Consider the following 25,000-nt stretch of genomic DNA (forward strand, 5'->3'; position numbering starts at 1 on the left):
TATATATATATATATATATATATATATATATATATATATATATATATATATATACAGTGTATGTGTGTGTGTGTGAGAGAGAGAGAGAGAGAGAGAGAGAGAATCTGATAATGCATCATATTCAACTATATATGTCCGTGATGGTATGGCATTAAACATGACAACATGATACCAACCTATTCAATCCAATTTTCAGTTTATTGTTGTGTTGTTCCCTCTTGAAGTATGTTAAGAGTCGCAATACAAAAGCATTACGACAACCTTGTGGACAATGGTGAAGCATTCTAGACATGATATAAAATGTCAATAGTAGTCAGTGAGCAAAGTGTCAGCAGGAGCCTTGTCAATGACCGTATGTAACAGGCGTGTACCTTCCCTAGCGCGATCACCTCTCTGACTGCCTTCCGAGATTTTAATTTTTTTATCTTTTTTTCGTAAAATTAACTATTAATTAAATAATATACACAAGTGAGTCTAAAAATTAGTTTATTTAAATATAATAACTAATCAGTATCTTTAGATTCCATCAAAGAGCAGTATAATTCACTACAACTTATATATCTTTTAATAACCATACAGAAAGGGGGGCGTGGCAGGTGTAAACGTCAGGGGCTCACGTCATGGTTGACATACGTCATTCTACGCCTAGTTGCCAGGTCTTAATTTCCGTTCTCGCCATAACCACAGAATTTAGATGACATTTCTCTATATAAAGTAAGACAATACTGCGGAGTAGATGCTTGAATCCATTTTTCTTAATTAGGTCGGTGTCTCAAACTCTGGTGGTTTCAGTTTCACATTAATCAGAAGCCTGGTTCATTAGTTATATTAAAAAAAGAGGGTGTCATGGTCCGTGAAATACACAGTAGGTATTATATACTATGCTAAGACTTATATGCCGTGCAATTCATTACTTACCGTTCTAAACGGTATTTACCGTGTTAGGGGGTATATTCACCGTGCTAGACGATATATTTGCCGTGCTAGATGGAATATACCTTGCTAGATGTTATTTACAGTGCTAGGAGGTCCATTGTGCTAGGCAATATATACAGGGCTTGGCAGTTCATCACCGTGCCACGCAGTATATTGCCCTGTTAGGCGGTGTATTACATATATGATCTTATGTTACCATTCTTGGCTCTGTAACTTGGTGTTACGCAGTATAATACGCTAACAGGCGATGTATACCATGCAAGACATTATATTACCATGCTAGGCAGTGTACTACCGTGCTACGCTGTACATTATCGTGCTATGTGGTTATATTACATTGCTAGTCGCAATATACCGCGCTAGGCGGTATATTACCATGCTAGGCCGTATATATTCCGCTAGTCATTATATCCTACCAATCCATGTTTGTCAATGTTTATATAAGTGGAACCTCAGGTAACCTTGTTACCATTGCTCTTTGCAATCACTGAATGTCTAGGCTCACATTAAATAATTTTCACTTCATCTATGCAGAATCATATTTTACTTTAATTATCCTTTTGGGTTACCATTAACAATTTTTTTTAAGTATTATGAGAGTAATGTTGGAAATGGCAATATCGAAGAAGTGATTGATATTAACAAATATTTAATTTACTGAATACAATCAAATGTAATTAACAACTATAAGTGATAAGTCAGCGAATGAATTATGGCTGCGTGAGCAGTGATGCATCAATATAAACCAAACCAGAATACAAAACTCCCAACATAAGTTCCGCACACAAATTTTACAATATACGAACACTGAAAATTCCACACTATGTGACAGGGGTACATAGACCCACCCAGAGCAGTTTATACGTACCTTACCTGAATATTACACCTAAACTCCCTCATTCGTAGGTCACCACAGAACACCACCTATTTCACCCACTATCCAGTCAAATCTAACAAGCCACTCTAGAGCATACAACGAGTAAGATTTTACTTGAACAAATATTATATAAATATTTATATATATATATATATATATATATATATATATATATATATATATATATATATATATATATATATATATACATATATATATATATATATATATATATATATATATATATATATATATATATATATATATATATATATATATATATATATATATATTAATATATTTATATATATATATATATATATATATATATATATATATATATATATATATATATATATATACAGGTATATATATATATATATATATATATATATATATATACATATATATATATATATATATATATATATATATATATATATATATATACATTCATATATTCAGGAAGAACGATTAAGTTAAAAGGTTATGGGGAAGAAGTGGTGATGACAAAAAGCGTAGGGAAGACAATAACTGAGTGGAGAGCTGTAAATAGTAGATCGTTACTCTCAAAGTTTGATACAAAGTAGTGCAATATGGCCATTATGGTTCAACATGCGCCAAAAAAAATTATTTCCCCGAAGAAAGCTAGATGAATACTATGAAGAACTGCAGCATGTGATAGATTAGATCACTGAGAGAGATAATGAAAATTATTATGATTGATGAATTTAATGCTAAAGATGGAAGGAGTAATAAATTGATAGAGAATGTTATGGGTGTCGTGGGTCATGGCGAAGTTGCAAATAAAAATGGAGCACATTTCATAAGTTTCTCTTCATCATAAAATTTTGTCATTGGAGGTACTCTTTTCTACCACAAGAACATCCATAAATATACATGGAATTCACCGGCAATTGCAAAAATTATACTGATCACATAGCCATTAATGAAGAGAGCAGGAGGACTCTAAGAAATGCAAGAAACTATAGATATTTAGATATTGGTAGCGATCACTTGCTTATCATTGCCTTACTGAAATTATAACTGAAAGTATACGATAGAAAGGTAGCTAGAATACCTACGTTTGATACACCAGAGCTTGTAAATGTTGAGCACAGAGCACATAGGAACATTTGTAATTGAATGTAGGAACTGGTGTGTAGTTTTATATACTTTTAAGAGATGAAGAACAGACAATTAATGAAGAATGGTGTGAACATGTATCAGTCAGCTAGTAGTGAAGTTTTTGGACACGCAGTTACAAAGAGAATCCCATTGATATCAAATGTTACTTGGAGTACTATCAAAAGAAGATACAGACAGAAATTGATTGTTGAAAGTTTACAAGAAAGTTATCAATGTTACAAAGTAGAGTATTCTAAGTATTCCAGTACTGATAGTGAGGTCAAAAGGAAAGCGAGGAATGACTGGGGAGATTATATCGACAGGTAAGCAGATAAGTCTGACACAGCTATAAATTGAGGGAGGGGCTATGATGTCAAAATCGCTCAAAGAATCATTAATAAAATCTCTACAGTGGCAAAGAAAAAGAAGCATATACCCATCAAAAAGGAAGATGAATCAAATATAACAACAGAAGATGAAGAAAAACGTTTAATGGAACACTTTAGTGAAGTCATGATTAGCATATACGAAGGAAATAATTTGATAGATGTGCCTGAAGCTAAGTAAGACCTTAATGTTCCTATGAATGAATTCATAGTGTTTGAAGTCGAAGCTATCAATAAAAAACTTCAGAGATGGAAAGCCTCTTGATACGATGAAATAACGGCTAAGATGATACTGGCAGAAAAAGAAGAGACCCTAAGAAGACTTACAAGGTTATGTAGAATGTGGCAAGAAGAGACAAAATCTGATGAATGGGAGTTAGAAGTGTTGGTGGAAATGGCAATAAAAGGAGATCTTAATAATTGCCATAATTACAAAGGCATCCCACTTTAGTCAGTTATTATGAAAATATATAGTATGCTTATTCTAAAGAGACTAGAGAGAAAGATTGATGAAAATCTGAGTGATGAACAAACAAGTTTTAGAAAAGGTAGAAGCTGTACTGACCAAAGTTTCATTTAATGATAGGCCTATGTACAATAATGCATAGAATATAAAAAATACACTTTTGATGGCATTTGTGGACTATGAGAAGCCTTTGATAGTGTGCACCAGCCAATGTTATGGAGAGTCCTGCGTTATTATGGAATTCCTTTCCAATATGTGAATCTGATTAGGTTTGTTCATGAGCATAGTAAGTGCAAAGATAATGTTAGTGGATTTCTGTCCAATGAATTTCCAGTGAACAGTGGAGTACTCTAAGGGAATGTGTTATCACCTATGTTGTTTATCATTCTCCTGGATTTTTTAATGCATAGAACAGTCGAAGATGGTAAAGAAGGATTGAACTTAGATGGTAATGGGAAATTAACAGACATATAATATGATTACGGTACAGGCCAGTATGTATGATATTTCACAGGAGGTTGGGCACAAGATGAATAAAAGAAAGACAGGGATGATAAGGATGGAGTATGCAATGGAAGACGAAATATCATAGGAAGGAGAAATTATTAATGAGGTATAATCTATTAAGTATATAAGAGCTATGATCCTCAACATAGGGTATTTAGAATAAGAATTTAGTTAAAGATAGACAAAAGCAAATCAGCCAATGGCCAAGTTATGTAAAATTTGGAACTTTAATCACCTGAAATCGTATATAAAAAATGCACTTCATATCATTTTACTAATATTGGTGTTATTGTATGGACATGAGTTAGTCTATGAAAATGAAACAATCTTCAACATATTTAGTAGCTTAGAGAACAAAGCCCTCAGAAAAATATTGCAAGGTAAATGGCAGGACAGGATTAGAAATCAAACTATAAGAGAGATTACTCGAGTACCATATGTGGATGAGATCATGGCGAGTGGAAGATAGAGATGGCTTGGCCATGCTCTTTGTACTTCCCTAGAGAGATTAGTTCACCGAACGATTGATTGTACTCGACAAGGCACTACAAGATTCAGAGGACCCAGGCTACATGGCTCAGGACTATGAACTGTGAAGTAGAAGATGAACGGAGAAGTACTGAATTAAATCTAACTGAGGCCCCTTGCATCATTAAACGTAGGAGATGATAATATTGATATCAAGATATATATATATATATATATATATATATATATATATATATATATATATATATATATATATATATATATATATATATATATATATATATATATATATATATATATATATATATATATATATATATATATACACACACACAGAAAAGGCCTCGATTAGATTTCGCCAGTTATCTCCATCTTGAGCTCTTAATTCACTACTTTGTACCAACCGTGTGTCACACGATCGTACATAAATTATTTTGTATATATTTTGCTTGTATCTGCGCTCTTCCCTCGCACTAAAAAGAACCTGAATATTCATGTCTTTGGTTTTCCTCTGTAACATTGTCACTTTCTCGAACATGTATTTTCCTGTTGTCTTGAGGTTTTGTATATAAAGGAGAGTGTTCCTTAATAAAGCACTTAGTTGATTGCATCCTGCCTTTGAGTTAACAACCCTCTCTCGGCCCGTCACATTGGTGACCCCGGAAATCGACTCGCTCCCCCCGACTCAACCCCTGACGAAGAGGATGCCTATTCAACGTCAACCGAAGCTGACATGAATGCCGTAGGACATAAACGCCTACCCCGTGACGTGCCGAAGCAGCGACAAAGCCACCCACCACCCACCAATCGCTCGCGCCCCAACGAACGACTTGTACAGCCACTTACTACCTCCCATCCGCCGCAGTTTTGCTACTACAACTTCAGAATCGGGGCAACCGCGAAGAAATGTGCCAAGATTGTGAGTGGCCAAAAAACGTGTAAGTAGGCCATCGCTCGTGGCGGTGGCCTCCCGTCTTTCTAATCTTTTCTTTTTACAGGATGCAGGAATGGGCGTGCGATTTTTGGTAGACACGGGTGCTTGTCGTTCTCTTTTGCCAAGGAAACTCTTCAAGGCACGATGTAGTCTATCTACATCGGCTGATGTCCGCTTGGTAGCTGCCAACGGATCTGCGATACCCACCTACGGTTACGAGAACCTCACATTATCGCTCGGAAACGTTAATTCAATTGGAAGTTTCTCGTTGCTGACGTCACAATGCCAGTCCTCGGTGCAGATTTCCTCTCTCATTTCCACCTTCTGGTCGATGTCGCCCACCGACGATTGGTCAACGCAGACTCGTACTTGTCGACACCTCTTCAACCCGCCCCCTCTAACCTCGCTCTCCACATCAGCGCACCTACGGATGCCTACGCCCACCTCCTCACGTCGTACCCGGAAGTTTTCCGTCCAGAACTTCGCCAAACGCCCACGGTTCCTGCCAAGCACGGTATTTATCACCATATCAAGATGACGGGACCCCCAGTCTTCGCAAAATTCAGACGTGTGGCACCAGAACGATTGGCAGCCGCCAAACAGACGTTCGCCAAAGTGGAGGAAATGGGCCTTTGCCAAAAGGCTTCCAGCCCATGGTCGTCACCCTTACACATCGTTCTGAAGAAAGACGGCTCCCTCCGTCCGTGCGGGGATTACAGGTGCCTGAACATGCAAACAGAACCGGATCACAACCCCATCCCAAACATTGCCGACGTGACCTCCTACCTGCACAAAGCGAAGGTTTTCTCTACGCTCGACCTCCTGAAGGGGTATTATCAGGTGCCTATGAACCCAGAAGACATCCCCAAGACCGCCATCACCACTCCATTTGGTACATACACCTTCAATTACGCCTGTTTTGGCTTTCGTAATGCTGGGGCAACGTTTCAACGTCTCATGGATGGCATCTCAGGGGACCTCCCTTTCTGTGTATGTTATGTGGACAACATACTTGTGTTCTCCTCCTCAAAAGAGGAACACATCCGTCACCTGCGCATCGTGCTTGACCGCCTGCAACAAAACGGCCTTGTAGTCTGTTATGACAAGTGTACCTTTGGCGCCAACGAAGTGTCGTTCTTAGGGCACCCTATTCACTCCTGAAGGAGTCCATCCCCTCCCTGAGAAGGTAGCAGCCGTTCAGAACTTCCACGCGCGCTCGACCGTCAAAGCTCTGCAGGAATTCTTGGGCATGATCAACTATTATCACCGTTTTCTGACAGCCATTGCCGCCACTCTTGCTCCCCTCTACGCCTCCCTCAAGGGCAAGCCAAAGGACCTGAAGTGGGGTCCCCTTCAAGAAGCAACCTTCTGCAATGCAAAGAAGGCCCTATCAACTGCTGCGGCTCTCACTTTTCCTATCCCACACGCCCCTCTCCTTCTCTCCACCGATGCCAGTGATGTCGCTATTGGTGCAGTACTCGAGCAGGTGGTCAATGGCTCGCCCTACCCATTGGCCTTCTTCAGCAGAAAACTGTCCAAGGCAGAATCGGGTTTTTCTACCTTCGATCGAGAATTGCTGGTGGTGCACTTGGCTGTCCGTCACTTTCGCCATTTCTTAGAAGGTACGCCCTTCATCATTCGCACAGACCAGATGCCTCTGGTGCACGCCTTCACTCGACAGTCTGACGCCTGGTCCGCCCGTCAACGCCGACATCTCTCCGCCGTGGCTGAATACAATTGCACCCTCCAATACGTCCCTGGGAAAATGAATCCCGTTGCCGATGCCCTGTCAAGAAACACGTTGGCTGCAGTTCAACTGGGATTGGATTACAACGCCCTGGCTGAAGCCCAACGACAGGATCCAGAGTATCAAGCTTGTAGGACATCTTGCACGTCCCTCCGTTGGGAAGACTTTCCCCTCGAAGACTCCAACACTACCCTCCTCTGTGACGTCAGTACTGGTAGACTGCGACTCTTAATTCCTGCTCCCATGCGACGGCAGGTGTTTGATTTCATTCACGGCCTTTCACATCCCTCGTGCCGTTCTACTGCACAGCTGCTGAAGGCAAAGTTCATTTGGCACGGCATTTCTAAGGATGCTAAGGATTGGGTCCGCGCCTGTACTTCTTGCCAAACTTCCAAAGTACATCGACATACGGATTCAGGAGTGGGCACCTTTCCTCAATCTCAGCGTTGTTTCGCACACATTCACATCGACGTTGTAGGCCCCCTACCCACATCACAAGGACATCGTTACCTGTTTACCGTCATCGACCGCTCCACTCGTTGGCCTGAAGCCATTCCCATGGAAACTGCAACGTCCTCCTCATGTATATCTGTTTTACTCTCTGTATGGATTTCAAGATTCGGTATCCCTGAGCATATTACTTCTGACAGGGGAACCACTTTCACCTCTCAATTGTGGACATCATTAGCGAATCTCCTGGGCATCACCCTACATCAGACAACGGCCTACAACCCCGCTGCCAATGGAATGGTTGAACGTTTTCATCGCACCCTCAAAGCAGCTTTGATGTCCCGCTGCAAGGATTGCAACTGGTTTACTCAGCTTCCCTGGCTCCTACTGGGACTAAGGACCACTCCTAAAGACGCCCTCGACGTCTCGGCAGTTGAAATGGTGTATGGCGACCTGTTGGTCGTCCGTGCCGAATTTTTTCCTTTTACAACCTCCTCCGACTATCTCCAGTGCATACGTCACGTTGTGGGAAAATTTACTCCGTGCCGCCAAACTTACAAGCCCCCAGCGAAGCATCACATACCAACGGACTTGCATTCTGCAAGGCACGTCTTCCTGCGCAACAACACAAACGCCCCCTTTCCCGGGCCCTTTCCTTGTGATCCGACGCAGTCCGAAAGCATTCCTACTAAACATTCGTGGCAAAGAAGACTGGGTCTCCATTGATTGTCTAAAACCTGCTTATCTTCTGCCAGATGATCCACCTACAGTTCGCCTCACTAGATCAGGGCGCCCTATTTAACATGTACAGTATGTCATTTTTAGGGGGGGAGCCATGTACCAACCGTGTGTCACACGATCGTACATAAATATTTTTGTATATATTATGCTTGTATCTGCGCTCTCCCCTCGCACTAAAAAGAACCTGAATATTCATGTCTCCAGTTTTCCTCTGTAACATTGTCACTTTCTCCTAACATGTATTTTCCTGTTGCCTTGAGGTTTTGTATATAAAGGAGAGAGTTCTTTAATAAAGCACTCAGTTGATTGCATCCTGCCTTTGAGTTCACAACCCTCTCTCGGCCCGTCACAACTTCTTCATCCTTCATCTCTTACTTCACTCTTCATAGTCCTGTATGTCCTCTAAGTCTTCAATTGTCTCGTGGAACTTACTTAAAAGTTTGGTGAACTTATATCTCCTGGGGAGCGCAAAGAGCATGCTCGAACTACCTCCGTCTAACCTTCACAATGATCTCATACATATATGGTACTCGAGTAATGTCTCATAGTTTTATTTCTAATCCTGTCCTACCATTTAACTTACAATATAGGGCTTTGCTCTTAAGTCTACTAGAGCTATTTGAGATTGTTTCATTTCCATACCATTACTCTTGTCCATACTGTAACAGAGTTCTCACTGATCTTATATATAGGTGGATTGTCATATATGAATTTAGGCGATTTGATTTCCCAATTTTACGTAACCTACCCATTGTCTGATTTGTTTTTTCAATCTTCCATTAAACTCTTATTCTAAAGATCATAGTTCCTAAATAGGTAAATGATCCTATCTCATTATTCATTATTCCTTCCAATGATATTTCATCTTCGATTGCATATTATGCTCTCATCATCTCTGTCTATCTTCTATTTATCTTAAGCCCAACCTCCTGTGATATATCATGCATTCTGGTTAGCAAACATTGGAAATACTGTGGTGTTCCGCTAATAAGGACAGCGTCATCAGCTTACACTGGGACAGTAAATCTCATTACCAATCCTGTCCAATTCTTCTCCACCATCTCCAACTGCTCTATGCATTACATAGTCCATGAGGAGGATAAACAACATAGGTGACAGCACATTCCCTTTGAGTACTCAGCTGTTCACTGGAAACTCATTTGATAATGCCCCACTAAAATTAACTTGTATGAGGCGCTAGTTAGGTGATAACTAGGGGCGAGGTTATACAACTTAACTTGATTAAATAAACATTAAGGTTAAATACGAGGTCTTACGAGCAAGAACGTCACAAAAATTCAAACAAATTTAACATGAATAATCAGGTTTATAAAGGTTCGCTTAAAGCCAGCGCAGGGAGGAGCTAGTGATAAGAATAAAAGGCAAAACTATTACAGTGTACAAGCGTGTATGAAATAAATGCAGTACATCGCTATCCCCCTAAAAATGACAAATATGTGAAATAGGGTGCCCTGCTGTTCTGAGGCTTACTGTAGGCGGGTCATCTGGCAATAGATGCGCAGGTTCTAGACAATCAATGGAGACCCAGTCTTCTTTGGCACAAATGTTGATAAAGAAAACCTTTGATGTACTACAGATCACGAGGAAAGAGCCCGTGAAAGGGGGCATTAGTAGTGGCTTGCTAGTGTAATTTCACAGGAAAACGTGTATTGCTGTATGCAGCTCTGTTGGTATATGTTGCTTAGCTGGGGGCTTGTAAGTCTGGTGGCATGGAGCAAATTTTCCGACAATATGACATAGGCACTGGAGATTGTCGGGAGAGATTAAAGACTTTAAAAATTTGTCAGGCGTGACTAAAGGGTCGAATTACACCATTTCAGCTCCCGAAACATCCAGGCCATCTTCAGGAGTGGTCTTTAGTCCTAGGAGGCTCAAGGGATGCTGGATAAATCAGTTGGAGTCCTTACAGCAGGACATCAAAGCTACTTTGAGTGTGCAATTAAAACGCTCAACCACCCGTTTTCAGCAGGGTTGTAGGTGTTTTTTTTTTATGTAGGGTGATTCCCAGGAGATTTGCTAATGATGTCCACAATTGGGAAGTGAAAGTGGTAGTCCTATCAGAAGTAATATGCTCGGGGATACTAAACCTCACTATCCATCATTAGAGTAAGGACGATGTACATGAGGCAGACGTTGCAGTTTCCATGGGAATGGCTTCAATCTCACAAGTGGAGTGGTTGATGATGGTAAACAGGTAGCAATGTCCTTGTGATATGGGTCAGCAACCTACTACATTTACGTGAATGGGAGCAAAACAATGCTAATGCTAAGGAAGGGTGCCCACTCCCGAATTTGTGTTGATGTACTTTTGAAGTTTGGCATGAAGTACAGGCGAGGACCCAATCCCTAGCATCCTTAGTAATACCCTACCAAATGAAATTTGTCTTCTGAATCTGGGCAGTAGGTCGGCACGAGATATTTGAAAGGCCACAAATGAAATTAAACACATGTCGGCGCATGTGGGCAGGTATCTACGGTCTCAGTCTACTAGTATTAATGTCACTGAGGATGGTGGCAGTGGAGTTATCGAGGGGGAAAATTTCCCGACTGAGGGATGTGCAAGATGTCCTACATGACTGGTACTCTGGATCTTTTTGTTGGGCTTCTGCCAAAGTTGTGATGACACGGCATCGGCAACGAGATTCATTTTCCCAGTGACGTATTGAAGGGTTCAATTAAATTCACCCAAGGCAGATAGATGTCAGCATTGATGGGCGGACCAGGGTTTGGACTGTCGAGTGAAAGCTTGCACCAGAGGCATTTGGTCCATGCTAATGACAAAGAGCATAACTTCCAAGAATTGGGGAAAGTGATGATTAGACAATTGCACTGCCAGAAATTCGCAGTCGAAAATAGAGTGGCTGGATTACGCCTTGGACAGTTTTCTGCTGAGGAAAGGCAATGGGCAGTTCAAGCTGTTAACCACCTGCTCCAGTACTACACCAATAGTAACGTCGCTGACATTGGTAGAGAGAAGATGTTTATGTGACACTGGGGAAGAAAAAGCAGCAGTGGTTGATAAGGCATTCTTTGCATTGCAGAAAGCTACTTCTTGAAACGGTCCCCGTTTCAGGTCTTTCGGCTTACCCTTAACGGAAACATATAGAAAGGCAAAACTGATGGCAATGTCTGGCAGGAAACCATGATAATTGTTGATCATTGCCAAGAATTCTTGCAGTACTTTGACGGTTGAGGGCATGGGGAATCTGAATGCTTACTACATTCTCAGGAAGGGGTGGACTCCTTCAGTACTGATTTGGTACCCTAAGAATGATACTTTATTGGCATCAAAGCTACATGTGTTGTACATGGCTACAAAGCCGTTTAGTTGTAGGTGGTCGAGCACGATATATAGGTGACGAAGGTGTTCCTCTTTGGAAGAACAGAACACATCTATGTCGTCCACATAACATACACAGAAGGGTAGGTCACCTAAGATGCCATCCATGAGGCGTAGAAAAGTGGCCCCTGCATTACGAAGGTCAAAACAGGGGTAATTGAAGGTGTATGTACCAAAGGGGGTGGTGATGGCTGTCTTGTGGATGTCGTCTGGGTTCATGGGCACATGATAATACCCCTTCAGGAGGTCAAGTGGGGAGAAAGCCTTCGCTTTGTGCAAGTAGGAGGTCACGTCGACAATGTTTAAGATGTGGTAGTGATCCTAATCTGTCTGCATATTCAGACGTCCGTAGTCCCCACAGAGACGCATACAGCCAGGTTGCAGGTGAGCGATACTGGTCATTTACCTGCGGATGAGCGAAGCTGTTTGGTCCCCTAACGGTTGTTGAGAGCTGAAAAAGTTTGGCTATACGGGAGGCCGGTGATGGTGAATACTGCTCCAGCAGGTATGTTTCAAGTGTGTCATACGTTATTGGCGTGTACCCTTGGTCGTAAAGCCAATCTGATATTTCAAGGAAAGTGTTCTAGGGGACCGCTGTGAGTATATAATCTGCTTTGGTGCTAGAGTGATTCAAGCCCTTAAATCGACCAGGTGAATGTCTCTGTACTGGCAAAGGGACTTTCCATCTCTTAAGTTTTTTAATGATAGCTTCGATTTTAAACACACTGAATTAATTCATGGGCACATCAAGGTCATCAGCTTCAGGTATATTTATCAAATTATTCCCTTCATATGTCCTATTCATGACCTTACTAAAGTGTTCCATAAAACGTTTCCTTCTTCCCTTTACTGTTGTTATAAGCGATGCATCTCTCTTTTTAATGAGTATATGCTTTCATTTATTATTCTATGAGGGATTCTTACACCATAACTGTTGATTTCCTTTGGTAGAAATATGAAACTCCAGAAACTGCATGCTCTGCTTTATTCCTATTCCTTTAGAATTTCTATATACACTCACTAACTTATATACAGTTTTATAGTTATAGTAAACAAAAGATAAATATCATATAAGTAATGTTACAATAGATTGGATATTTACAGTTGAGTAGTTAAGTTGTTTTCAGATAACAGTATGTACACAAATAACTAAACAAGTAGTTTACATAAACATCCACGTTTTTTTTGGGTTTTGACAAAAATAGTAAACTAAATAAATTGATACAACATTAAAATAAGGAACAAGTAGGATAAATTGTAAACAATAAAATATAAAAACAATAAATTATTCGCCCTTCATCTTTTCTTGCAAACAAATTGATATTCTTGGCAATTTAGGCATGTCGCAAATAGGATGATAGCTTGTTTGTTCATCATTAACGTTGGTTTCCCTCAATTCACTAGTTTCTTCCATTTCTGGTATTGCCGATGAATCCTGTGTAGTTGGACGGATATGAATTCTATTTCTTTTATAAATTCCTCCTTCCTTTCCTTCAATTATATAGGATCGGTTTCCTTGTGCATGGCTAATGAGCCCTTCTTCCCAACCCTTCTTGTCTGAATTTTGATAATATACAGGTTGCCCCTCGTTTAATGGTGTCATATCTCTTGCAGTTTTATCATAATATTTCTTTATGGATTCTCTCCGGGTTTCCCTTCTTTGAGAAACTGGATTGTCATTGTTCATAATTTCAGGAATTATCGACCGTAATTTATGTCCGGACATCATCTGAGCTGGACTTAAGTTAGAGTCTTGATGTGGTGTATTTCTCAGCTCTAGGAACGCCAAATATTGATCTTTTCAATCTGCATGCGTCTTCTTCATCATATTTTTTACTATTCTAACTGCCGCTTCAGCTTTCCCATTTTCTTGAGGATGTCCCAGAGATGACATCCTGTGCTCTATACCCCACTCTTTAACAAAAACTTTAAACTGAAACGAGCTGAATTGTGGTCCTCCATCTGAAAATAATTGGGTAGGAATACCGTATCTAGCAAGCATCTTCTTGATGATCGCTATCACATGATTTGAAGTTATTGCCGTTAGAAACTCTACCTCAGTGAATGAGGAATAATAATCAACAATGATTCAGGCATTTTCTTCAGGAAAACACGTTTTGTAACAATAGTTTTTTTTTCTGGATTCTTTAAATAACCGCTGCCACCATGTTGATTTCCTATGGTAGAAATAAAAAACTCCAGAAACTGCATGCCCTGCTTTATTCCTATTCCTTTAGAATCTCTATATACACTGACTAACTTATCTTCAGTTTTATAGTTATAGTAAACAAAAGATAAATATCATATGAGTACTGTTACAATAGATTGGATATTTACAGTTGAGTAGTTAAATTGTTTTCAGATAACAGTATGCACACAAACAACTAAACATAGTTTTGTCAGATTCATCAGCGTTCCTGTCAGAATATTCTCTCCAGTCATTCCTGTTTATTTAATTTGATCTCACCATCAACAATGGAATACTTAGCATGCTCTACCTTTTAATTTTCATCACTTCCTCAAAAACTTTCAACAATTAATTTTGGCGCTCGAGAATTTACGTAATTCGTAAGAACTATATATATATATATATATATATATATATATATATATATATATATATATATATATATATATATATATATATATATATATATATATATATATATACATACGATTGTATTATAGGGTAAATATTATTTACTTATTCAGTAATATGCTTGTGTTTCCTAAGCCCCATTCTGTTATTGTGTGTGTCCACCAAACCTGCAGCATCTCTTACCCGTTAAGACTAAGCTTTAGTTTTCTGTTAGTTTGTTCCATCTTGTTTATAGAATGGAGAGGTAATGAAAATGAATTTCAGCATTTGCGGGAGCTAATTAACATGCTAGTCATGAATATGATGAGAAATCTTCCTCGGACAAACAAACACTGAGACAATAAACTACTTAGTCATAAACCATAGCAGATACCCACATTTGGATTGTTAATGGTAAAGTGAGTCAATAGACCGTAAAATTTTTGGTCAGCTTATATAACATTTGATTACATTTACTCTACCTTTCAAGGAGGTAAAGCCCATCAATCCTGCCTTTGGAAAACGTGTTTCTTTATTCTTTCCCAGCTAAAAAAAGCCCTCGGGGCAGATTCATCAAGTTGGCTAAATAGGCAAAAGGCAATAAACTCCTCCTACACCATGACGAAATACATCAATATCATGAAATGTTAATAGGAATTATAACAATAACCCAACATACCAATGTCATTAGTTTTTAACAAATATAACAGTTTACCGAGGAGATACAATAAGCGACTACGAAAGGGGGTTACTGGAGGGATAAAAGGGTTAAGACAGAGGGAGGCAGGCGAGGGGAGGGACGGGGGAGTTTAGGTATTCGAATTGCTTTACTTACTAACCTGATTCACTCTGCTTAGGCTTTATTAGGCCAGTAGTAAATACATTAATTAACGAGATTTACCAATTAAATATGCTGTCAAAAATTAGTGGGAGGTGTATTGAGTGCTATGTAGAAATACCATTCAGATGAACTAATTATTATGGGAGATGTTAAAGAAAAACACACTTATTTTAGACAGAAAGGCATAGTAAATGTTTTGGTATTTGTTTACAATAGCACGCTCTCCATTTACTCTAAAATTATGCAGTTTTGCAGCTCTCCACTTCTTGTACAGTAATGAATGAATGATTTAAAGTTCTCTGTCACCCTGAAAGGTACTTTAAATGGGTGAAAGCTAAAAGTGTCAGGATATGTTGAGAGAGAGTAGGGAAGGGTTATATATATATATATATATATATATATATATATATATATATATATATATATATATATATATATATATATATATATATATATATAAATATATATATATCCAGTCACTAAACGACGTAGTCAACCTAATAGGAGTTTTTGATGCCAGCGTGCATAAACAGAAGTTCATGATGCCAGTGCACATTTGATATAATTTCAAAATGCAGTATATACTAAATTAAAAATGGAGGAATTACCCAAAAGTGTCCAAAAAATATACAATTCACAAATACTGACAATTTTGAGTAATTACTCCATTTTTTATTTTTTATATAATTTGAAAACATGGTATATCAAATGTACGCTGACATCACGAACTTCTGTTTATGTAGGCTGGCATCACAAACTTCTGTTAGGTTGACTATGTTGATGATGTCAGTTCTAGGTCGTTTAGTGAGGAAAACAAGCTAGTTTTCTTTATAACCCCTAACCCATTGCTCAACATATCTGGAATTTTTTTCCTTTCTCCCTATGTAAAGAACTTCCTAATTACTGTACAAGAAGAGGAGAGCTGCGGGACTTAATAATTTTTTAGTAAAAGAAGTGCGTGCTCTTGTGAACAAATACCAATGTTTTATAATAACCTTTCAGTGCAGGAATTATTTTCAAGAACATACTTTACAGCGGTAACTTTTTATATCTAATTGCACATCAACATATTCAAAAGCTCTACCTTATTGTTTTCAAAAGTATACTTTCAAACTATTGCTTGCTATAGTTATTTGAAAAACCAACAAATTTCACAGCTCTATACAAGCAAACAGGTAGTTACCATAACTGTATGCAAACACATTAATGGCTATAGACAAGCAAATAGGTAGTAATCATAAATTCTACAAAAAGTTTTATTTTTTTAAAGCAAACAGTAAGTCAAGTCAGAAAATTGACTTCACTCAAGCAGTGAGAACTGCAAAAATCTACTAAATCCTGAATTTTTTCATAAAAAAAAAGTAAGCAAAACCTATGGCCAATTTAGAAACTTCCACACTAATGGATGAATTGTTACCAACTCTTTTTCTTTGGAGTTATTAAAACGGATTTTGAAGCGAAGCGAAAAATCTATTTTTGGGTGAGATGGCCATGTCGTCCTGATGGAAGGTTCCTATTGGTAACTTTTTAAGGGATATTTGGCTAAAGTGATATTCCCAGAGAATTGACCTTTAGGTCTCCAGAATTCTAACTCCTGGCGCGAATATCCTTAAAATTTCTGTTAAGGATATCGCATAAAATCAGGGGAAGTATATCTTGATACGACACATAGCAATTTCACCCCGAATAGCGTTTTTGCTTCGAGGGGGAAAGTGGCTAAACTAAAAGGAAGCCGATATCAAGGTTACCCTTCATCCCATACTATTACATGGCTCCAAGATGGTGCTCATTCCTTGTAGCATTGAGCATGGTGCTACAGATATAGTAGTTTCGGAGGGATCTCGCCTAAGCCTTCTTCTTATTCGGAAAAAGGGGGCGGGTTCATCAGGACGACATGGCCATCTCACCCAAAATAGATTTTTCGCTTCGCTTCAAAGTCCGTTTTTTGGGCTCAAGCCATATCGTCCTGATGGAAGTGTACCAGAGAATTACTTGAAAGTACTGTATCTGTGGATTTTCATAAGTGCCTTAACCTTGGGACAATTTTTCTTATGGTCATCCGGACCATTGAGACATGACGTTACCGTTAAACGTCACTACCCCTAATCATGGAACAATGTTAGAGCTTCCGCCCCCTGCAGGGAAGAGTCATACTAGACAGTAGAAAAGGTTCTCAAGGTTTGCATATATTGTATGAACTAACATAGGTATCAACTAGATATACAAAAGTCTCACTGTTTGTATATGTTGTCGGAACAAATAAATATCAACTATATCCATTGTTTGTAAGCATACAATAATATGAGGTTTACTTAGGTAAATAAGTAAGAGAACTCTGGCTATATTTATTGATCTAATTGCAGGGCGAAATAAGATGCAATTACACTTCAATAGACATTTATTTTGAATAAATGACCAGATGAAATAAAAAGTGTAACATGTTAAGGGAATTATACGTACAACGTAGACAGAAAAGTTTTTGTTACCTGGAAGGGAAGAAATGATTAGTGTCACTCTGAAATTTGAGAATTTTGATGGAATTTTTCAATATAAATTTCTGTACATGTTGTATACTATCAACACTGTGTACAATGTATACACGGCACAAGTATTATCTGTATAATTCTACACGTGAGATTTTGAACAGTCTTAGTGTCACCATGGTGACACCCACTTAAAAGGTATCACACTGGAAGTGTCAACACCTTTTCACCCTAATTGATAGTCCCAATCAATTCACTGTTCATCACAGTACTACACGGCAGGTTTTAATACACTACCTGCCGCCACCACGTAATACTTCAGTTCGTGCAATTGCTTTGCATAGTGTTTGTAGAACACTCTGGATAACTTCCATCCAGTATATGAGTGAAGACGCTCAAAGTCTATATACTGATAACAGTTCAGTGATGAAGCAACTTTTCTTGGATCATGACCTGCGGGTGTACTGTCAGGATCCGCGCTGTGAATGAAGTAGGTGAGCTTCGCCCTCAGTTGTTTTAGGGATAAATTTGATCCTGAAGTTTCTCCCTTGAAGAGCTGTCCTCCTCTGAAGTCTGAAGTTCTTCGAAGAGAGACCTTTAGACATTCTACTGGATGCAGAGAGACATCTTCCTTCAGAGAGCAGATTCTCCAGGGACCCCATCTCTTAGTGGGTAGCTCGTTCTTGGCGAGAAAGGTTGAATCAGGAAAGAGATTCAGTCCTCCCACTTCTGTGAACTGAAAGTGGCCCTTGTTTCTTGATAGGGCTACTATTTCACTAACTCTAGCCCCTAAGGCTATAGCAAACAGGAAAATAACCTTTTGGGTTAGATCCTTAAGAGAACAATCTTCATTGTTCACAGTTGAAGCCTAATTCAGGACCTTGTCCAAGGACCATGAAATGGGTGTCAGAGGACCTGCAGGCCTAAGTCTAGCGCATGCCTTCAGGATCTAGTTAAAGATTTCGTTCGTCAGGTCCACTTGGAAGGCGTAGTCAGGTCTAGTTAGGGCTGACTTACACATAGTTATTGTGTTGGTGGCCACACCTTGTTCATGAAGGTGGATAAAGAAGGACAGACAAAAGTCTATTGAGAATCCTGTTCGGTCCTTTTGCTTTAACGAAAGCAACCCACATTTTCCAAGACGATACATATTGTCTTCTAGTTGACTTGTACTTGTATTCTTCTAAGAAGTCTATACTACCTTTTGAGATCCCAAATCTCTTCTTAACTGCTAAGGCGAGAAGATCATGATATGAAGGTTTTGGGTTCTTTGTGTTGAAGCAAAGACAGTTGACTTCTGAACCCGTTGAGATAGTTCTGGGTTCGGTAGAGGGACCAGCCTCAGCTTCAGTTCCATCACTAGAGGGAACCAATTGCTCTTGGGCAACTTGGGGGCCGCTAGAGTTGCCATTCCCTGGAAGGATCTAAGCTTGTTGAGGACCTTCAGCAGGAGATTGTTTGGAGGGAACAGGTCCATTCGTTCCAATCGAGGGACATGGCGGCCGTTGCCCTCGCCAGAGGGTCCTCATATGGGGCTACATATCAAAGTAGTTTCTTGTTGTCGCTTGTCACGAAGAGGTCGATCTGTAGTTCCATGACTTGTTCCAAGATGAAGGAGAATGAGTCTGCGTCTAGGGACCATTCTGACTCTATCGGCTTGACCCTAGATAGAGCGTCCGCTGTCACATTGCGGAACCCTTGTAAGTGAACTACTGATAAGTGCTCCAATATCACATGGTTGATATGGGGCGATCTCGAGCCTTGTCGGTTCAGACATCTCACTATCACCTCGCTGTCCAAGATTAGCCTGATGTGAACTAATCTGCGAGGGGAGAGTTTTTTCAACGTCAAAAGGACTGCCATGGCCTCCAAAATATTGATGTGAAAGGCCTTGAACAGAGATGACCAAGTCTTTTGGACTTTCCTTTGATGGGAGTGACCTCCCCATCCTTCGGTCGAGGCATCCATGTGGATGGTCACCGATAGTGGAGGTGGTTGCAAGGGCACGGACCTTGTTAGGCTCTTGGCCTTTGACCACGGCTTGAGAAGTGATCGTAGTATGGTCGGTATCGGTCTTTTTAGATCTCTTCGAGCGTTTGATGCGTATCTTCTCCAGACTCCTGACGCATCTTTCAGCTGTGCTCTTAGCACTGGGTCTGTTACTGCTGCGAACTGGAGAGAGCCCAGTACTCTTTCCTGTTGGCGTCTTGAGATCCTGTTGGATTTCAGTAGTCTCTTGAAAGACCCTGTGATCTCCCTCCTCTTCCCCGAGGGAATGGGGAGGCGGTGTGGCCTTAGGTTCCAATGGACTCCCAGCCATTGAAACTCTTGAGCTGGAGAGAGTCGAGACTTCTTGAAGTTGATCTTAAATCCCAGATGTTCCAGGAACTGAATCACTTTCTTGGATGCTTGCAGACAAGCCGTTTCGAATGCTGCCCACACCAGCCAGTCGTCCAGGTACGCTGCTACCTGAACACCTTCTAGGCGTAGTTGTTGCACGAATGCGTCTGCAAGTTTTGTGAAGATCCTTGGGGCTATGTTTAGTCCAAAGGGCATGGCTCTGAAGTCATACTTTTTCTTCTGTAACTTGAATACTAGTTAGGAGGAGAAAGGGCAACTGACTGGAAGGTGCCAATAAGCATCTGCCAGATCTATCGAGATTGTGAGCGCCCCTTTGGGTCACAGGGTCTTTATGTGTTGAAGGGTTAATATCCTGAACTTGCTGTTTTCTATGAACTTGCTGAGTGGTGACAAGTCTAGAATGATTCTGAGTTTGTCTAAGTCCTTCTTGAGAACACAAAATAGCCTTCCCTGGAATTTGATGGACTTTGCTTTTATTATAACCTGTTTGCTCATGAGCTCTAAGGTATATTCTTCTAATGAGGGGGTGGAGTGTTGGAAGAATTGAGGAAATGATGGTGGAGACTTGTTCTATTTCGATCCTAGTCCATTCTTGATTAGGCTGTGGGCCAAAGGATCAAAGGTCCAATGAACCTGAAAATGTTGGAGCCTCCCTCCTAACGAAAGCATCTCATTGCTTTGATTGTCCGGAGGGTTTACCTTCTCGACCGCATCCTCCCCTACCTCTTGAGGGATGTCTAGAGGAGCCCCGTCTGGATCCTTTACCTTTCGGCCGAAAGGTAGTGGTTTGCCTCTCAAACCCGGAATTGAATGCTGGTGACTGGGCCACCAGCTGTTGAGGCACCACTTGGAAGGTGGTCTGTGTTTGGGCCACCACTTGGGGCACCGTGATCATGGTGACTGTGGGATGTTATTGAGCAGGTTGAGGGGGAAGTCTAGACTCCTTCGTCTTCCTTTTAGGTTGGGGACCTGCATCCGGGGAAGACTTCCTCTTTGAGGAGATGCCCCACTTTTGGAGAAGGTTCCCATTCTCCGGGGTGGCTTTCTCAACTACCTCTTTGACTATTTCGTTTGGGAAGAGGTCTTTACCCCAGATTTTAGAAGATATCAGCTTCCTGGGTTCGTGTTTCACTGTTGCAGCAGTGAACACGAACTCTCTACAGGCTCTCATAGCCTTCATGAAGGCATACAGGTCCTTTACTAGGGTGGCCATATGCATTTGGCCAGGACCATGAGCATGTCTGGGGTACTTCTTTGGCCTGCAAACATCTCTATGCAGTTTTGTAGGGATAAGGATGCAGCAAGTCTCTCCTTCGTGTCTTGTTCCCAGCTCAAGAAAAAGTCAGAAAGTTTAGGGAGATTCTCGCTAAACTGTCATCCAGCGATGTCTGCATCCACTTTCCCTACTGAGAAAGTTAGTTAGACTTCCCTCTATTCCTTCTCTTCCATGGGCAGGGCTAACGACAGAGGCCTACACTCCTCTAGTGCAGGGCATGGTTTGCCAGACTCCACTGCCTTAGCAACAGCTTTAAATACTTCGACAGAAAGGTGAAGGCTATTTAAGCAGGAGCAAGAAAGGTAGAGTGTTTCTTGTTCAAGGCGGCCACTTTCGAGTTTGAATAGCCCTACTTTTTCAGGCTACACGACAAGGGAGCCAGTGCCTTATCGTGGTCGAAAACCATGACCTCCTTCGGTTCCATCTCCTCTTTTGGCGTTGGTTCATGCTTCAGACGAATGAAGCAATCGGGGTAAGTGTTAAAGCTTGGCCAAAACTGGTCGTCTAAGGGGACGGGTCCCATCTTCTCCGAGTTGTAGAGTGTGCCGTTAGTAATCGGCATAAACTACACATACCTCCATGGATTGGTTTCGGAGTAGGCTGGGAGGTCTTGGACTCTAGGTCGCTTGTATGACCCTTGGGAGGTGGTAAGTCAAGCTTCACGGAGCTCTCTCTTGAGTCTCGCTTCCCTTGCTTCGCCTTGCTTGCGAATGTTCTCCATCAAGGCCGTAAGATGGGCCAGTGCCTGGCTCATGTTGTCCAATGGAGGGGTAGAAGCTGAAGATGTCAAGGGCAATGGCTCCGATGCCGGCACAGATGGAAGGGACTCCAACTCAACATCATCATCTTCTTCCGGAGGTAGAGTAGACTCCTCCTCGGGATCATCCTTTAGTAGATCCTTTTCAGTGTCAGTGGATTCTTCAGACATCCTTTCCTCCTGTGGATGTCCATGCCTTGCAACGCCTCACTGACATCCGTCTCGATGGCAATCTGGACGCAGGGAGGTCCGGGTCGTACTTGGGCAACGACAGCTTCACTACCCGCTTTCGGTAACAGCAAGCTACGCATCCTATCATTAGGTAGGTATGGTCCCGGAAAGTTCTTCTGGAACCTTCATACCCACTTGCGCAGATTTTCTCGTGCCAAATCCCTTGGCTCCGTTGACTTGGGGTCGTCGAAATCTTCGGTCACTAAGGTCCTGCAGATGTTGCAGTCTTAGGGGTCCCAGTACCGCAGGGTTTTGGTAGTGATAGTGCAGGGGGCATGACACCTGCACTTCTTAGTGACCATAGAAGTTCCTACTCCTATGGTTGCAGAAGATCACATCACATTTCATCTGGGATTGTTTATCTCACATGATAAACAGATTATGCAAAATATTAATATTTTAACCATTATCGCTTAGGATAGTAAGCTAGAAGGGAAATAGGAAGGACATATACTTGTGTCTCTTGTCCAGTCGATTGCTGTGACCTCCCCCAATATTAAGGTTATAGAGTTTCCATTATCAGAGCAAACTCAAAAAAGAAGGGTTCTAACCTCTATGGATAGAATAAGTGTATACTACCACTAACCCTTCTTAAATTATTTAATATTGTGGGGTAAGTTATTAACTGATTACTAATCAGTGTATTGAAGGAATTCTTTTATCTTAATATAGGATTGGTCTCAGCAATAGACTGTGCAAGGATACACAAGGTATGTTGGAAAATAACTACTGTATAATATATACTATAGTTTTCTGTCTGCAGTATATACTATACTGCAAATATACAGGCTACTGTATAATCATATACTGTAGTTCAGCTGGCATCTTGCCGGCTAGACTAGCACCTGGTAGCACAGTCCGGCTGGCATTTCACCGGCTGGGTAGTACCTGACGGCACTGATCCAGCCGGCATGCCGCCGACTGAGTAAGTACCTGACGGCACCGGTCCAGCCAACTTGCTGCCGCCTGGGTTAATACATGGCGGCACTAGCTGACAGAGAGAGAGAAAGAATGGAGTGAAGGGCTGCCATATTAAAATGTATGTTTACAATAAATAAGGGTGTAAAAATATAACCTTACTGCCTTCCTCCAGAATGAGGGTTCAAATGGAAGGGGAGAATACATCATTCAAGCTTCCATCCAGCCACAAGATCCGTTGCCAGTCATTGCCGGTTTCAGGCATGTGGATGGCAGTCCAAGGGAGGACTGACGAACACTCAGCAGCAGAGGGGTTTCCCACCGGCAGCCGTCACAGCCGGCACAACCTCTCCCGGAGCCTTGCCTCCATAAGGGAAAGACTGAATGACTATACAGCTGCTTATGTAGGAGCCCGGCTGGCACCACAATCTACCCGGCAAGCGATGAGACTGTAGGAAGACGGCAATAGGATTGCGATAGCTAGGCCATCGCTAAAGGACAGAGTGGAGCAGGGAAGAGGGTCCCGTATCAAGTGTAGAAGAAGGCGGCAGGATTGCCGCCACTTCCCCACAAGGGTGAAATTTTGTTTCAGTATCGGCGCCATCCTAGGCGGAAGAAGAATATCTATTCTTCAGCCAAGGGTCTGCCGAAACAGGACTAGTCTTCTAGACCGCAGGGGAGAAGGTGGCGGCATCATACTACCACTTCAAGTGCAGCCTAGGGAGGCTTAGCCTCCTATGCCGACAGCTCTTAGCTGGCAGGGGAGTGACCACTCTCCCTACTGCTCAGCCGCCAGCAGAAAGACTGAATAGTCTGAGGTTCTGTCAAAAACCTAAGCCGGGATACTCGCTGGCAAGGGTAGGAGACAGAAAACAGTACCCTAGTCAAGCCTGAGTGAACTACTCTATGGCAAGACTAAGATAGGGTTGTCGCCTATGACGGCACTCAGAGGGAAGAAGAGATTACTCTTAAATCTCCACAGGAGACGAGTATCAAGTTATATAATTAATTCTAAGAGATATACTATGTACTGTTAAATTGATAAAACGATACACGAGGATAACCAGGGATAATGTATGAAGGTATACTAAAGCCCATAGGCTAGGTAGCTTAGCGCGTGGCGAGATCTTGGTTACCTAAATCACCGAAACTCTAACGTATACGATCGACATAAGGAAGAAGAAATTTGTGTAATATATCTTTACTAGTATAATTGTGTCAAAATAGCTTTCATAATTTATTAATGCTATTACCACCAGGAATATCGTTCTAATAACTAAATACAACATGCATAACGAACGACAGCGCCCATGGAGCCTCTGGTGACCGGTCAAGCTCCAAAACACATTAAATTAAATTAATTTCACCATGAAACAGGAGATAAAAATTATACTGTAAAAAAAAAAAATACTCAACTTTCCGGAGGCAGAAGCAGCTGGACATTGCATATTAAATCCTCTCAATACGATAAAAAACGTTAGATAATAGGGAAAACCACCGTGCACAATCTCCACTGAAATAGGAATGAGCGCC

Source organism: Palaemon carinicauda, chromosome 4 (assembly GCF_036898095.1).
Source record: "Palaemon carinicauda isolate YSFRI2023 chromosome 4, ASM3689809v2, whole genome shotgun sequence".
NCBI lineage: Eukaryota > Metazoa > Arthropoda > Malacostraca > Decapoda > Palaemonidae > Palaemon > Palaemon carinicauda.